This window comes from Gossypium raimondii, chromosome 4 (assembly GCF_025698545.1).
Source record: "Gossypium raimondii isolate GPD5lz chromosome 4, ASM2569854v1, whole genome shotgun sequence".
NCBI lineage: Eukaryota > Viridiplantae > Streptophyta > Magnoliopsida > Malvales > Malvaceae > Gossypium > Gossypium raimondii.
This window is the reverse complement of record NC_068568.1, coordinates 37,277,561-37,293,356: the sequence shown is the minus strand read 5'-3', so window position 1 is coordinate 37,293,356 and position 15,796 is coordinate 37,277,561. Positions and strand designations below refer to the sequence as shown.

The 15,796-nt window shown below is 31.2% G+C and overlaps 1 long non-coding RNA gene across 1 annotated transcript; it reads left to right on the top strand.

The window, feature by feature from the left end:
- The first annotated feature begins 5,036 nt into the window (after positions 1–5,036).
- Positions 5,037–6,004, top strand: LOC105779228 (uncharacterized). Its single transcript, XR_001128923.2, has 2 exons — positions 5,037–5,345; positions 5,610–6,004. It is a non-coding gene; the product is annotated as an uncharacterized LOC105779228 (long non-coding RNA).
- Positions 6,005–15,796: the final 9,792 nt, after the last annotated feature.

Sequence of the window (15,796 nt, the reverse complement as noted above, 5' to 3'; positions counted from 1 at the left end):
TTCAATTTCATTTTCAAATACCCTTGAAGTTTTACATTTAATTCAATTTAACTTTCAATTTTGAGCTTTAGTTTCAAAATTGATCTCAATTACATCCTTTTAAGACCCTCTACTATCAATAATTATATAAATTTCATATCAATTTTGAAATTTATACACTTTAGTCCTTTTGGACAAAACTTATAATTTACACTTTACAATCTAGTCCTTTTCACATCTAAGCTTAAAATTCATCAATTAATAACTATTTCTTCAAGAAATCAACAATGGAAACTTTTAGAAACTTTAACAGCTTTTATAAATTGATAAATGGGATAGCTAAATCAAACTCCTATGACCTCAAGAACATAAAATTTATAAGGACTTGAAATCTCTTACCAATCTATAGTTGAAACTTTGAGACCTTAGAAAGATTTTCCTTTTTTCTTGAATTTTGGTGAAGAAGATGAAATAAAGACGAAAATTCATTTTTTAACCTTTAGATGAAATTATAAGTTAATTAATAATAATTAATTAATTAGACTTTGTTTAATTAACCTTAATCAAGATTAACAAAAAATTAGCGTAATTCCAAATCATCCACCAACGTTTGACCATTTAAAATGGTATAATTACTCATTTGTTCCTTTGGTTAATTAAAAATCTATAGCAATAAACTTTTACAATTTAGTCCCTGTACCTTTATTGACTATCAATTTGCAAAACAATTAAGGGACCAAACTTTAACAAAATTTAATAGTAATCTTGTAAATATTAAATATCAATATTTATGGACTTTGAGATCGAAAATGGGTTTCAAGATCGTCGTTTTGGACACCACTGAAAATTGAGTTGTTGCATAATGTTTAACTAATATTAACTTGCCTTATGTGGTCGGATCATAATGCATGAAGATAACTTATATTAGAAGATAATTGATCGGTCATAATTTGATACATAAAATTAGGTTCTCCATTACACTTGAAGAGCTTATTTTCAAGCAATTTATGTATATTTTCTTTACTTTTGTCGATTTTTAGTTTTTTTCATTAATAAATGGTTTTTTTGCCGGGGAGGCCTAACAATAGAATTTCGTTGGTGTAGGAAGTCGATATTGGCCTGAACTTGAAGAAATTATCTTTTGGAGGGAGGTATCGCGACATTAAGCCATGGAAGTCGTGATACCCCTGACAGTCCTAAAATGAAGAAAGTAGAGGCCATCTCCAATGATATCACGATACTGTAGGTTTGTCTTAATTGTTGTTTAGTACTCAAGCCTTCTTTGCATTTTCATTTTAATCCATAACATTTAATATAGCTTAGCTCTATTTCTTTTTGTTAGTTAAAAATATGATCTCTGATAGTATTTGTGACTTTCAATGTTACCAACATTCTCGACCAAGCAACCATTACGAAATCACTAAGCTTTCTTCAACCCTACCTTTGTGCTTAATTTAATGTATGCTTTGATTGTTTATTGGGCTATTGTTTGTATGGAAATGATGTTAGGTAACTAAGTTTATGGTGGTTGGTTGATGGAAATGTTGTTTGGCTAGTTTTTGGTATAGGGACTAAATTATAAAAAATAGACTAACTTGAATAAAATTCAAAACTTAGAATTGACAGCTCTAAGGGAATATATAGATAAGTGAGACTGAGAGGAGATCCTATTGAGCATCAATTCGTTTAGCCCGAGTTAGTTTTGTGAGGTCGAGAGATAAATCGAACTAAATCATCTAAGTTAGTAAAATGGTAACTGAGAGGTAAAATTGAGCAAATTAGAAGTTTAAACCTTTTAGATCCTGATCCAAAGACAAATCAACAACATGGAAGTCAACCAACCACTTGTGTTTCATAAATTAAAAATTTTGTAATTTTTCTTATTTTACAATTTGGTCCTCGTTAGTGTTAAGTAGTTACTTAGCTTAATTAACAATGATTATAATTTGTCATAATATAGAACTTAATGAGTAGTTAGCTACACTTCTTTGTTGCATACTTGTTAATTAGGAATCATTTTGTTCTCGAACTCTCTTGGGTTCGATCCTTGGAATACTTGAGTGTTCCATTGTAACACTAAAAATATTACAACTCGACCTGTCACACTTGCAATATATCGTCCTATTATTGATTGATTTTGCATTGATTCTCAGTTTTAGTGCACGAATGTTAGGGGAAAATCAATAATCTAAGCAATACGTAGTCTAATGAAAATTGAGCAAATCAATTAAAAGACTATTATGTCGTCTATAAAGTCTAATTGGAGAGATATTTTGTCTTGGGCATTAGAGCAGATGACTCCCAAAAGATAGAGAAATAGATGTCATTTTCTGGACTGACAATAAATCAGATAGGATCTAATTTGAATTTATCCTAGATTTATTTATGGATTTATTCACTTGTGCCCTTCATAGTGTGACATACATTAATCCTGGGTGGATGATAGACTATATATGTGTGACTCGTATACTTTGACGTAGATGAAACCATGGTTCAAATAAATAAGGAACTGAAAGCTTGTACCTTAGGAATACAATTACTGCATGATATAGCATCATTCCACAATAGTGGAATTCATAGCCCAATAAAGGGTAAATGATATCCTTTCATTGGCATTACATGATTGATGAAACAACCTAGACCGTCTTTGTACAAAGAACGTATAATGTCAGTTAAATTTTATTATTATAAATATCACAAGTGCTTGGTTTTAACAAAAAAATTTAAACTTTCACAATGCCTAAGAAACAATTTTTTTTAAATCAAATTTTCCAACAACTATCGGGGATGCTAGTTTTCGAGCATTTGAGGCATTCATGTAGTGGGTCGGTCAGTCAAGTGGGCAATGGGCGATTCTACCATCGAAAGAGTTTCCATTTGTACGGGAATGACGCATACCACCTAGTTGTCAACAAGCACACCATCAAGGTTGTTCTCGAGCATCCCAACCTTCTCAAGTAGACTATAGCCACTGATATAGTATTTTGACCCTTTTGCATCTTCAAGCTAGTATCCTAGGCACTCGGAGTACGCTTTTAAAGGATATGATCATAGAAATGTTCTTTCATCTCCATTTGTAACTCTAATGATGGAAATTACCATCACCAGTCTAGAGCTTATGCAGCTCTTTGGTCAAAGGATCTCAAGCCCAATCACAACTCATCCCCACATGTCTTGCATCATCTATCTCTGATAAGCAGCCGAGTGTGCATTTCTGGTTAGTCAGATCGGGGCCTAGAATGGACAATGGGGGTGACAATGATGATTCGATCCAGGATACACCGTGATGGAATCCAACATGCAACTGCTATGCACTAGGTTGTGTAACTTATCATCCTTGTTGGCATTAATGATTTTCTTATTTCTATAGTGATTAAATCTTTTTTTTTTTTTTGTAAATTAATTATTTTATGTGCAATGATGTTTGTTGACACCATTTTTTTGGATGAAAAACGGGGTCGACTTGGGTTTTGAAAAATGAAAACAAAAACGGGAGTCGCTACCAATCTTTTTTAATAAGGTGTGATTGGATCACCTTGAAAAGTGGTTGTTTTTAATAAAATGATTTGATTTTATTAAAACAACAAGTTTGGTCCACGAAATTCAGAAAAACGGGTTCGGGAGTCGGTTACGCACGAGGAAGGATTAGCACCCTCGATACGCCTAAAAATTGGTACCTAGTTGATAAATCAATGTCTTAATGTCGAAAATTAAAAAATTTAAAAGAATTTAAAATACGATCCTTTGTTTTAAAATGACTTGTATAAAATAGGTTGCTCATATTAAAAAAAACTCCTAAAATTTTTTTTTAAAAAGGATATTCAGTTGTTCAAGTCAGATGAGGAAATCGCAACCCAATACGTTAGGGCACAATTTCTCAACATTCCGAACATTGAATATTGCCTTGATTTTTTTAAAAAAATTCTCATATCGAAAAAACAACGTGTCACATCCAATGCGTTAGGACACAACATATTGAATTCCCGATAATGAGCTTTTATCCATGTTTTTCGATTAAAAGAACATTCTCGACAATTTAGACTCAACGAAAGAAATTGAAACCCAATACGTTAGGGCTCGATCCTCTCGAAAATCTCAAATGCCGAGTATTGTTCTTATTTTCAAAAATTTCCCCTTTAAAAAATTTAGGTAAAATTGATGTAATGCTAAACTCGATATATGCGTAAATGTCACATTAGTAAATGAAAATAATGAATATGATGATACGAACAATCAACCATAAAAAAACAAACGGATTACACACAATAACATGTAAATAGACGAATAAAGCTAAAACAAATTTTTAAAATAATAATGAACGTACAAACAAAATAGCAACAAATAAAAATAATAATAACGATAACATCAAAAAACTAATGTATGTATGTCAAAAGATATAAATGAGTAATTAATAATAATAATAATAAATAGTTAAAAATGAACATGAAAGATATAAACAATTATATAATGATAACATATAATAAAACAAACATATTTTATATTTACATAAAAAATAACAATAACGCAAAGCTGATATAATAATATAATAATGAATAAATATAAAAGGGAAAATACAAGCATAGTAATAAGTAGATTAATTACTAGGAAAATAAAAATACCAAAGAAAAGGGCTAATTCAGAATAAAACGCAATTTAAAGGACAAAACTAGAATAAAATAAACAAAGAAGGACCAAAATAGAAAGGCGCGAAAAGGCGGAAGGCCAAATGGGTAATAAACCCGATTTTAGGCCAAGCGTCCCTTCCTCAGGCGTCCAATCGAATTGAGGACTAAATTAAAAAAGGGATAAATCCTTGGTCCGAATTAAAAGAGGAGAAAAAAAAACAAATGGTCCAAATTGAAATAGACAGAAAATGCGGAAGGGCCTTAAGTGCAAATAACCCCTTTGAGGCTAAAACACGCGGACCCTGGTTGGACGGGTCGGGTCGCCCGCGGGTCACGCCAAACGACGCCGTTTTGGCCTGATAGGCTCGCCCCAAAACGACGTCGTTTTGGGGGCCTATAAAAGCCCAGTTTTTTAGAAAAAAAAGTCATTTGCGTTTTGTTTCAGAAAAAAAAAAAAGAAAAAAAAGCTTTAAGTCTCTCTCTCTCTCCCCTCTTTCAGCCCAGATTCCGGCTTAAGGTCCGACCAACCGCCACCGTGCCGGACGCCGTTTTTCGGCGCCAGCGCCGCCATAGGCGACGGTCAGAAGGTGAAAAGTCCCTTTTTTAACCCGTTTCGAAAACCGTTTGGAGATCGGGCTTTCATGGCCTTAAGGCCGAGGGAAGAGACCCCAAACATCGCCTTCCTTGTCCATTTTCGGCGATCCGAAAGACTCCGGCGACGTCACAAACAAGGCTACTCCGGTATGTTTTCTTCTCTTTTTATTAGTTTATTATATAAGTTTTTAAAAAAAAAAACTAAACTCGTATAAAATGTGAAAATAATAACAGTAGTGAAAAAAAACTAAGCAGGGACAGTGATGCTCAACCTTTTGAAGTTTGAGTTTTTTTTTATTACTAAAGTCTCTATTAAAAAAAAAGGGTCCCAATTATTTCATTCTTTGGCTTTTTATAGCCATTTTTACATGATTTTTTTTATCCTATCTTTTGCTTGTCCTTTCATTGCAGGTGCAAATAGGCAGAGGAGCGGCGATGGGACGTGCGGCGGTGGCAGCAGGTCAAGTGGTCGACCCTAGGTGCGGCGCACCTAGGGTTAGGGTTACTGTTTTTTCTGATTTGTGTTTTGGGTAATGGGTTTTGCATTTGGGCTTCGGGATTGGGTTAGTCTAGTTATGCTTGGGTAGGTTTGGGTGGGTATTGGTAGTTGGGTTTGGGTTAAAATGTAATTGGGCTGTTAATTTGGTTTTGTTTAGGGTCTATTTATGGTTTCGGGTTGGGGTGTTTTTGTTTTGTTTGTTGGGCTGTCGGGTCAAAATGGGCCTGTACAATGTTTATTTTATTTGTATTTTTGTTTAATTAACTTATTCCATATTAAAAATTTAAGATATTGGTATATTAAATAAGTACCATGCCATTTTACCTTTTTCGGATAGTAGTACATAGAAAAATACAAAGGTTAAAATACAATAATTGAATTAAATTGTGAATCTATGATGTTAATTTAAATGCAACCAAAACTCACTGTATGGAAGAAAATTATAATAATTTCTAACTTCAATGGATAAGAATTTTTGAAATTTGTGGAGACTTCGTAATCAAGTGACATTTTATTGTAAAATCTACCCTAAGAATTCTACAAAACAAATAAATAATTGTAATATTTGGGACTTATGCAAAACAAAGACGAAATTGTAATCCTTGGTAGTTATAAAAAAACATGCATATAATTGTAATCACTTATAAAAAACAAGAACATAAATGTAATCCTTGGGACTTATACAAAATAGTTTCATAATTGTAAGCTCTGAGACTAATACAAAACAAGCACATAGTTATATTCATTGGGTCTTGTCCATATTTTTTAGTACGTCTCATTTGTATATGTTGTACACTCGCAACTGAAAATCTACCTATCATGTGGATAGAGATATCTAATTTTAGACTCATTGGCATCTATAAGTAAAAATAAAAATTGGAAACAACTTATTGTATTGCTGTGAAATAATATGACATGACATATGTAACAACTTGCCCCTAGAGATGCCTTCCTCTCTACATATATGTTAATTTATTAGGTATATACTTAGTAATCAATTAGTTTGTAACTCAACAAGACAAGATTAAGAAACCTTCGAATATGTAATTTACATACCATCCATTTTACATATACTGAAGTATGTTTGTTCAAAACTAAACTATCAAGTTGATGAATGTCTGACTAGTAACACCCAAGGGAAATTGTTGACGAAGCAATATCCCTTTTTCCTAAACTCTACAAATGGTAAATGTAAATAACCCAATATCATAACGTATAGAAACAAAGAGCTTCCCATTGAAAAACCAAAGAAACCAATATATGGCTAATATAGTATGTAGGAAAAGGTACTAACTCAGCTTAAGTAATGCTACATGTGACCCATATCATGTTGGGTTGTATTCATAGTTGTTTCCTTCAAAGAAGTCGACAACCATGGATATCATCCACGAAAAAATTTATCTCTATTGGATTTAGTGTCATAAGTGTAGTATATTCGTCTTTGTACACTTGTATTTATCGAAAAAATTAGTTTAATAAAATATTCATTGATTACATTAATATTTCTTGTATATTGTCCTTGACGGCTTTTGCACACAACGTAAAATGGAAGTGAATATTGGCTCACTAGTTATCTAATGTTTAACTAATATTAAGCAGTATTACGTGGTCAAATCGTAATACAGAAAGACAACTTGTATTAGTAGATAAACCTAAACATTTAATTAGTCTCATAAAAAAATGAGCAAACCGATTGAAAGACTAATATGTCATATATCAAGTCCTATAGGGGGGATGCTTTGTCTTGAGCATCGAAGTGGATAGCTCATAGAAGTTAAAGACATAGATGTGACTGTCTGGATTGACAGTACATTGAACAAGACCCAAGTAGAAGATCCTAGATTCGTTTATGCATTTATTCACTTGTGACATTCATAGTATGACATACCTTAATCCTGAGTGGATGATGGATAATGTATGCTAACTCATATACTTTGATGTAAGTAAAGGCTTGAGTTCAAATAAATAAGGAACTGAAAGTTGGTGTGTTGGGTATATGACTTCTACAATATGTAGCATTATTTACAATAGTCCTCTCATTAGCATTAAATGATAGATGAAAAGTAAACATGGTCACAGGTTGTTTGTCTTAGTGATAAATAACTTGATTACTATCTTATAGCAATTAACTTTTCATGAAAGTAGATGTAATGATTATCATGAGATAAAATAAGATCATATTGGGAGAATGGATTTATCCCAAAAGACTAAAGATATACTATGGTGGAATGACTTCATGAATAAATAAGGTTATAATTATTAGGCGAAAACCTAAAACTTAATTATAAATTTTTAAGCCTTAATTATATATGTCCAATTGGTCCCTTTACTAGCTCGTTGGAACTAGAAATGAATTACATGTAAAACCAACTGAACATAAATGAATGGAAATGATGAAGTTAAAAAAATGGGTTGCATTATCAAATGAATGTGTCTTCTCACTAAGTAGAGAAGCAACTTGAGAATTAATTTAAGGTTTTAAAATTATTATTTAATTAATTATAATTAAATAATTAAATTTTGAAAATGGAATTAAATTAAGTATTTATTGTGAATCTATTGAATAAGAAAATTAAATATATTTCCTCGTAGATTCTTTTATGGTAAAGTTGCAATGACTTTAACGAAATTAGAATTGAGCTAAAATCATTTAATTGGGAAATAATTTTTTAATTTAATTAATTAAATTAATTGAATAAATAATATTTATTTTGAGAAATAGAAAACAAATATTGGGTTGATTTAAATTATAAAGTGCTAGGTCAAAAGTCGAGGAAACACATATAATTGGACTCAATACATGAGAGGCTCAAACCCCCTCATATGATAAGTGAAGGGTGATAACCCTAGTAATATTTATTAGGGTGTGTCACCCACCCCTATCCTAGTTAGACTAAGAGAGTGTTTTCAATTAAATAAATATTATTTCTGAAGGGTATGTTCAATGAGGACACTTCTATATCTCCCTATAAATAGATGGCACCAGTTGACCTAATATACACACTTCTTGATTATTGAGTTATCATTATTCTGCCAAAAAATACTGGTAATTTATTTCCTTAGAATAAATTCTATTTTCTAGAAATTACAATCTTTATTGGTTTCTATTAAGAGATTTACTTTCCTATTGAAAGTAATAGTATCGTTTCTTGTTTTGTGTTTGGTTCGTGTTGCTCAAGCCCACACTCAACGCAATTCATAGTACAATGATAGCTGAGAAGGTCGTTTCGTTGAAATCTAGGATCACTCGAATCTGTCTCGCACAAATCATAGGTAATTTTCGGTAAACATTTTATTGTTATAAATATCATAAACATGCTCTGTTTTAAAATTTTTTTAAACTACTACTATAATTGAAAGCCAGTTTCTTAATTGGATTTTTCCAACAATCTTGACACCCAACAATTTCAAGATCATTAAGTTGTGATTTGAACATAATTGAATGCAATTAACTTAAGACCCACAGGTATTGAGTTCAAAACCTTTTTCAAAGATTCTTGAAACTCTATCCCTAATAAGAAACAATAACATCAATGCCTAATTGTGTCAAGTTCATAACCATTTTTAGAGATTGCTAAACCCTAACCCTGATAAGTATTAGTGACCTCGATACCCATAGGTGCCGAGTTCAAAACCTTTTGTAGAGATTCTTGAAACCCTAAACTTTTTCAAATATTCTTAAGAGTCTAAACCTAACCCATAATGTTTTTTTGAGTAACCCTAACCCTAGTATTGGAACTTGACATTTGTAGATGTCGATTTCAGTTGTGTAATAATATTAGGATCGCCTTTTACGGTTGTCAGTTTCTTCAACTTGTTTGACTATGAATATGGTTTATTTGGGACACTCTAAACCCCATACCTTGGTCCCTAATCAATTTCTCCTTGCTAAATAGCAACACATTTTCTTAAAAACCTAACCATAAGTTGTAACATCTTCTCACACATGCGATTTTATGATTTATAATAAAGTGTTTAGGGAAATGGGTTAGGGTTTAGTATGACAAGTTAAGGTCAAGGGTTTTGGAGTTAGGAACATGGGATATGGTTTAAAGGTTCATCAGTTCATCACCATAATTTTTTTGGGTAAAACCACTAGAAAACCTACCATGATTATGTGCACTTACTAGGCATTATCAGGAATATCACACCTCATATGTGTATTTATCTAAAAGGTTAGTGGGTGTAGATTGCATAACATCTGGGCCACTTTAGCTTGAGACTTTCTTTGGTTTAGTATTCGACAACAATTTCCTAGGCATTTATCTTAATGTATCTATCAAATAGGTTACAAGTTATACCATGTATTAATTTGTACTTTAGGTTTTAGGTCGTACCAAGTAATAATCTAAAGGCTTTTTATAAGTTCTATTACCTTATAATAATTATGGTCTATGCGTCATATTAAACAATAACCATTTGGTACTTAAGTCATATCTTGTAATAAATATCTAACACAAGCTTTATATTAATTGTATCTTTGACTTATGAAAAATAAGAACATAAATGTACTCCCCTGAACGTACACAAAGGAAACACATTATTGTAATATATTGGATGTAAAAAGCTAGCGCATAATGTGAGTCATTTAGACATCAAATATCATAATTGTAATCTTTTTGACTTATACAAAATTAGTATATGAGTGTAGTTTCTCAGATGATGCTTTTAACCTAAGACCTCCATGTCACCATAGAGATTCGAGCTAACCTCTAACCTTAAGCACATGTTCATTCTAACCCTTTAACAGAGGCATTTTCGAATAATGAGGAGGTAACGTTAGTTTTACCATGGTCAATGCACCATCATCAAAGATGTATCTTTATAATAACAAAATTAATGAGGTAATTGAATTCTTCTTTGAGGTACTATTGACATAGGTTGAACTCTTTGCCCAAGTCCGCGCTCCTAGGACAACATTGATGGTGCACATGACGGTTGAACAACTTAAAACCTTAATGAAGCTAAAAATCACTTTCATTGGCTAAGTCAACTTCTAAATTTACATGTTATTATGAAACCTTAAAATGCCAACTTATTATTTTTGCTAAACCCTAAAAATTAGTATTTACCAGTACCATAAACCTTAAATCCTACCAACTTAAACCTACTGACCTTAATCCCTAAACATTGATTCCTAACCATTAAAACCTAAACATTACAATGATTTAGGATTTTAGGATTAGAAAAAAGGGATAGGGTTTAATGTCTAGAAATGGGCAAAGGGTGTGGGAAGAGAAAATGCAATGGGGTATATTTATAAATTTCTCAAGAGACAAAGTTAACAACCTTAGGTTCACCTAGGACAAGAAAGTCAAAAACCATAGATGGCAACACCAATCCTTCATTAAACTCGACTTTTGCTAGGGTCGAGTTCAACATTATTGATGTTAGAACTCACTTTTGTGGAGATTCTTGATGCCCTCATCTTGATTCCAATTGCTATTAAGTTTAGCAATATAAGGTCGTCGCTTATGGTTGTTGCATTGTAAAATTTCATCACTATAAAATTATGCCACGAGTCATTCATTAAGAAATCATGTAAGAAGTTAGCATTTACGAGGATCAATGAAAGATAACAATTTTTTTTTGTTCTGAAATGGAAGATGGATGAGAAAATTTACTTTTTTACAATATTTCCTTCATCAACAACACCAAGTCACTTAGACTAAAGGGTGTGAAAACGTGATAAGGCTTTTCATTGGATAAAATAATTACGGAGGCCTTGATCCAATGCGGGAGCACCTTTACAAAAAACTCACCCTCCTTTGGGAAATATGGTACCTACTGCCTCATCCAAGTGAGTCACGTGCCATGAGTATCAATGGGTCAATATGGTTACTTCCCCCAACATATAGCACAAAACAGTCACAAGGCTACTATGTTTGGTGGGTTCAATTATCTGCTTGGTCCCATTAGTCACCAAGCAGGAAAACATTAGAGATTATGACCTTGGTGGCATGGATGAGGCACGAACCAAACATAAATGGTTATAATAGTCGTTCTGATCATTCACTGGGTGGAACTTTCTGGTGGAATTAATGAGATAATCTGTATCACATAATTACATTGGTTGATGTATTATTTGATGCCAAGTTTTGCTATCGTTGTATAAATATCGTGAAATTGAATGACACGCTGATCCCAAAACAAAATGAATGAAAATGAATTGTAGGAAGTTTTTATGTTTATTTAATCTAATGGCATAGATATTTTGTTTTGGGCAAATCCATAATCAACCTCAACATTTGAAAACTCGAGTCCTTCTTTAAGATTGACAAGTACAATATCCATGACATCCTCGACAAGAACGCCTTTATCTCAACCCTGACCTCGACCTCGACCTTTGTCTTGATCTTAGTCATTTTGCTAGGATTTTTTTTAACAAACTAGACAATGAAAGGTGTTGATTTCAACTTGATTTTCTGTTAAAATTAATATTACAAATTTTGTTAACAACACAACACCTGTCGATGTCGAGTTCAAGATTTAAGGTTATCCACAATCGTTTCAACTTTAAATTATTTTTTTATAATTTCAAAATTTATACCATGAACTTAAGTGTCGAGGTGTCGTACTCATATCATAATAATTACCTTGATTCTAAGGGGATGAGGCAACCTGACGGTGTTACCACGCAAACTAAACTCGACACCTATGAGTATCAAGATATTTTACCGAAAAACATATGTTGAGAATCAACTTTCTCACATTTATAATAAAAAAATATAAATTTTCTTAATACCTTAGTTAAAAAAAAAAACTCAATTTTCTTATCAATTCTTTCTTTTATCCCTCATATATGAATTCATGTCATCCATCAATTCTATGTTAATTTAAACATTAAAAATTGGAATAAGTTTTCAAAAAAATTTAAATAACATTTTCTAAAAATTTCTCTCTATTTGCTGTTTTTCTTTGTGGATAATGAACAATTTTATTAAATTGAACTACTAAGTTCTGGAAAAAAGAAAAAAAAAAAACTAGTATGTGCTTTCTTTTCTCTTTCTCTATCTATGAAAGGTAATGGCATGGTTGGTAATTTAGGGATAGTTATTATATCCATTCTCTAATCTCTCCACGCAGACTGCTCTCCCCAACTAACTCACTCAACAATTCATTTTCAACATAGTTAAATATCATTATCTCCATCTTCCAACAATTACTGTTTTTTTTTGTAACAACCTCTTCATTCGAAAACAAATGAAATATTGATAGATTATCTTTTTCTATTGGGTCTGTTTGATTGCCAGTAAAATATTTTCCGTAAAATGATTTCTGGAAAATGTTTTACTTTTCTATAAAATGATTTCTTGGAAAATATTTTACGGTGTTTGATTGAATCATGTAAAATATTTTCTCTGTTTGATGATTTTCTAAAAATATTTTTCGGAAAAGTTGTTTTTACATATATTAATATATATTAATAAATTTTATATTTTAAATTATTTTTACATATATTGTAATGATTTATTTATAATAATACTCAATTATTAAGCTACAATATTAATCGTTATAAATTGAAAAAACTAATATCAAATAAATTATTTGTAATTGTGTTAAAAAAACAAGTATTGAATAATTAAAAAACAAGTTCTTGGAAAATCGATAAATGTAAGCGCTTTTCTACCGGAAATGAAGGAAGGAATGAAGGAGGCGATAGAGAGGAGAGCACGGAAAATGTCTTACGGAAATTGTAAGGGTAAGACATTTCCCTAAAATGTAACCCATTTTCCCTTCATTTTCCAAATGGAAAATGTTTTCCGCCAATCAAACGCTGGAAAAGTTGGAAATGATTTTCCGAAAAATCAATTCCGTCAATCAAACAGACCCTAAGTAGTATGATTTATATTTGACGTAATTACAGTGTATAATTATATGTACTGTTAGTGAAACAAATTTTGAAATATTATTATAAAAATATTTTTGTTTTATTTTTAATAATGTGTTATCATTTAATTTATAAAATTATGCCTCGTCAATACATTAAATAAAAACTTAGAAGTAATAAAATTTTTTACCAAAAGAATAATAATAATAAAGAAAGTTGAGTGGGTGGTGCTACCCTTCTTCCCTTCTCTTTCATGCAAAGTTTGTGCAAACATTTTCCTTTAAGGTAATTGATAATAATAATTACAATTTTTTTGAAAAATATTTTGCTATATCAAGGAGTTTAAAATGCATATTAAATAATTAATATTTTATATCTATAATAAAAACTTTAACTATATTAAAATATTTTAATTTTTAACAATAAATTTAGAGTCAAATTCAAATAATTATGATAAATTATACATCATATGAAATAGATTGGTATATAAATAAAAATAGAACATAATTAACTAAAATATGGCATAACAAAAATATAAAATGAAATTGTTACTGGATGATGGCAGTAGAATGATCGTGAAGCAATAAGAAAACAAAAATAATAACAAAGAGATTTTACGTAGAAATCTTTTTAGGAAAAACCATGAGCAGAGGAGAAGAAATTCACTAATGTTGAAAAACAAATGATATAATAGGAGTTTCAACTACATCTATTTAAGGGTTAAAAAATACTGTTCTAATCAAAGTGAAATAGAAAAAGAATAGTTCTACACAGATTCAACCGCCCCACAAATACTCTTATTTTACCACTGTATTATTTCTTCAACAACTGACGTGATTTGGGTCACACAATCTCTAACAGAAATAACTATATAATTCACTTTAAATATTGTCGTTCGATTAATAAATGATTATGCTTGATTTTATAAACTAAATCCTTTAAGCATACGAGGGAAAAAAGTTTTCAAGAAAATCAAGAATCTTAAATTGAGTATTGGACTTTAAAACCAATCCTTTAAATGTATCATTTAAAATTAAAATTAAAATTAAAATAATTATTTAAAATTTTATATTTTAAACCTTTTTTTCTAGCCAATGATATATTAAATTAAAAATAATATAAACATAATTATGCAATAAAATATTTTTGTCAACTGAGTTTTGACTCGATTAATGTTGTTGTTATAGCAACTTCAAGGTCGTGGTGTGAATAATCTTAATCTTAAGCATGTAATATCCTCCGCCTTAAGGATTGGAGGGTTATATGAACTTTAGGTATTATATAAATAATTTAAATTAAATAATTGTGGACCTTGAATACGAACTTGAAATTAAAAAGGTAAAGTATGAAATTGGTCACGTTTATGTAAATTTATGTTTTGATCATTGAACTTTAAAAATACTATATGGTAACCAATGTTATCAATTTATCACATTATGGTTATTCAAACACTAGCTCTTGTTGAAGGTGTAATGACAAGTTGATGTGACAAGTTAATTTTGTAACACCCCTATCCGTTCTCCGTCATCGAATCAGGGTTACATATCATTACCGTAAAATCAAAACAATAATGTCATTCAACGATAATTACATAAAACTCGTTATAAATCTAGTAAACATTTACCTTTGGGCCTTAAATCGAGCCTTCGAGACCCTAAAAATAGTTTAGAAACAATTCAGGACTAATTTGAAATAAATCAAAAAATTTGGGAAAAATTTAAAAATTTTAAAAACAGGGGTCACACGGCCTTGTGGCCAGCCCGTGTGACATAGCCCAGATCATGTGGTGCTCGAACAAAGGGAAATAAGGCCATGTCCTAGCCCGTGTCTTAAACCATGTAACTTACTAAGTTAGGCCACACGGCCGTGTCGCCGGCCGTGTGTCAAACTGTGTAACTCTCTGACTTGTGACACACAGCTGTGTGACAGCCCGTGTCCCAAGTCGTGTGCTCCACAATTTGACCCTAAAAACAAGTCATCTTAAGTCCAAAACTTACTCAATCATTCACTCCATTTATGCGCACATTCAATATATCAAAACACCTTTCAAATACACAATAAACATACCAATTCAATCCACCTAATTCTTCTAACCAATATGCCATTCAGAGGCACCTCATTTATACCATATCAAATTTAACTAAAATAAGGCAATATTGCCACATTTCAAGCACAAAACCTAATTCATTTTAACTGCCTAATGACATCAATTATAACCATTCACATCTCATCAATTATAAACATATATTACAAGTACTTAAAAGTGAC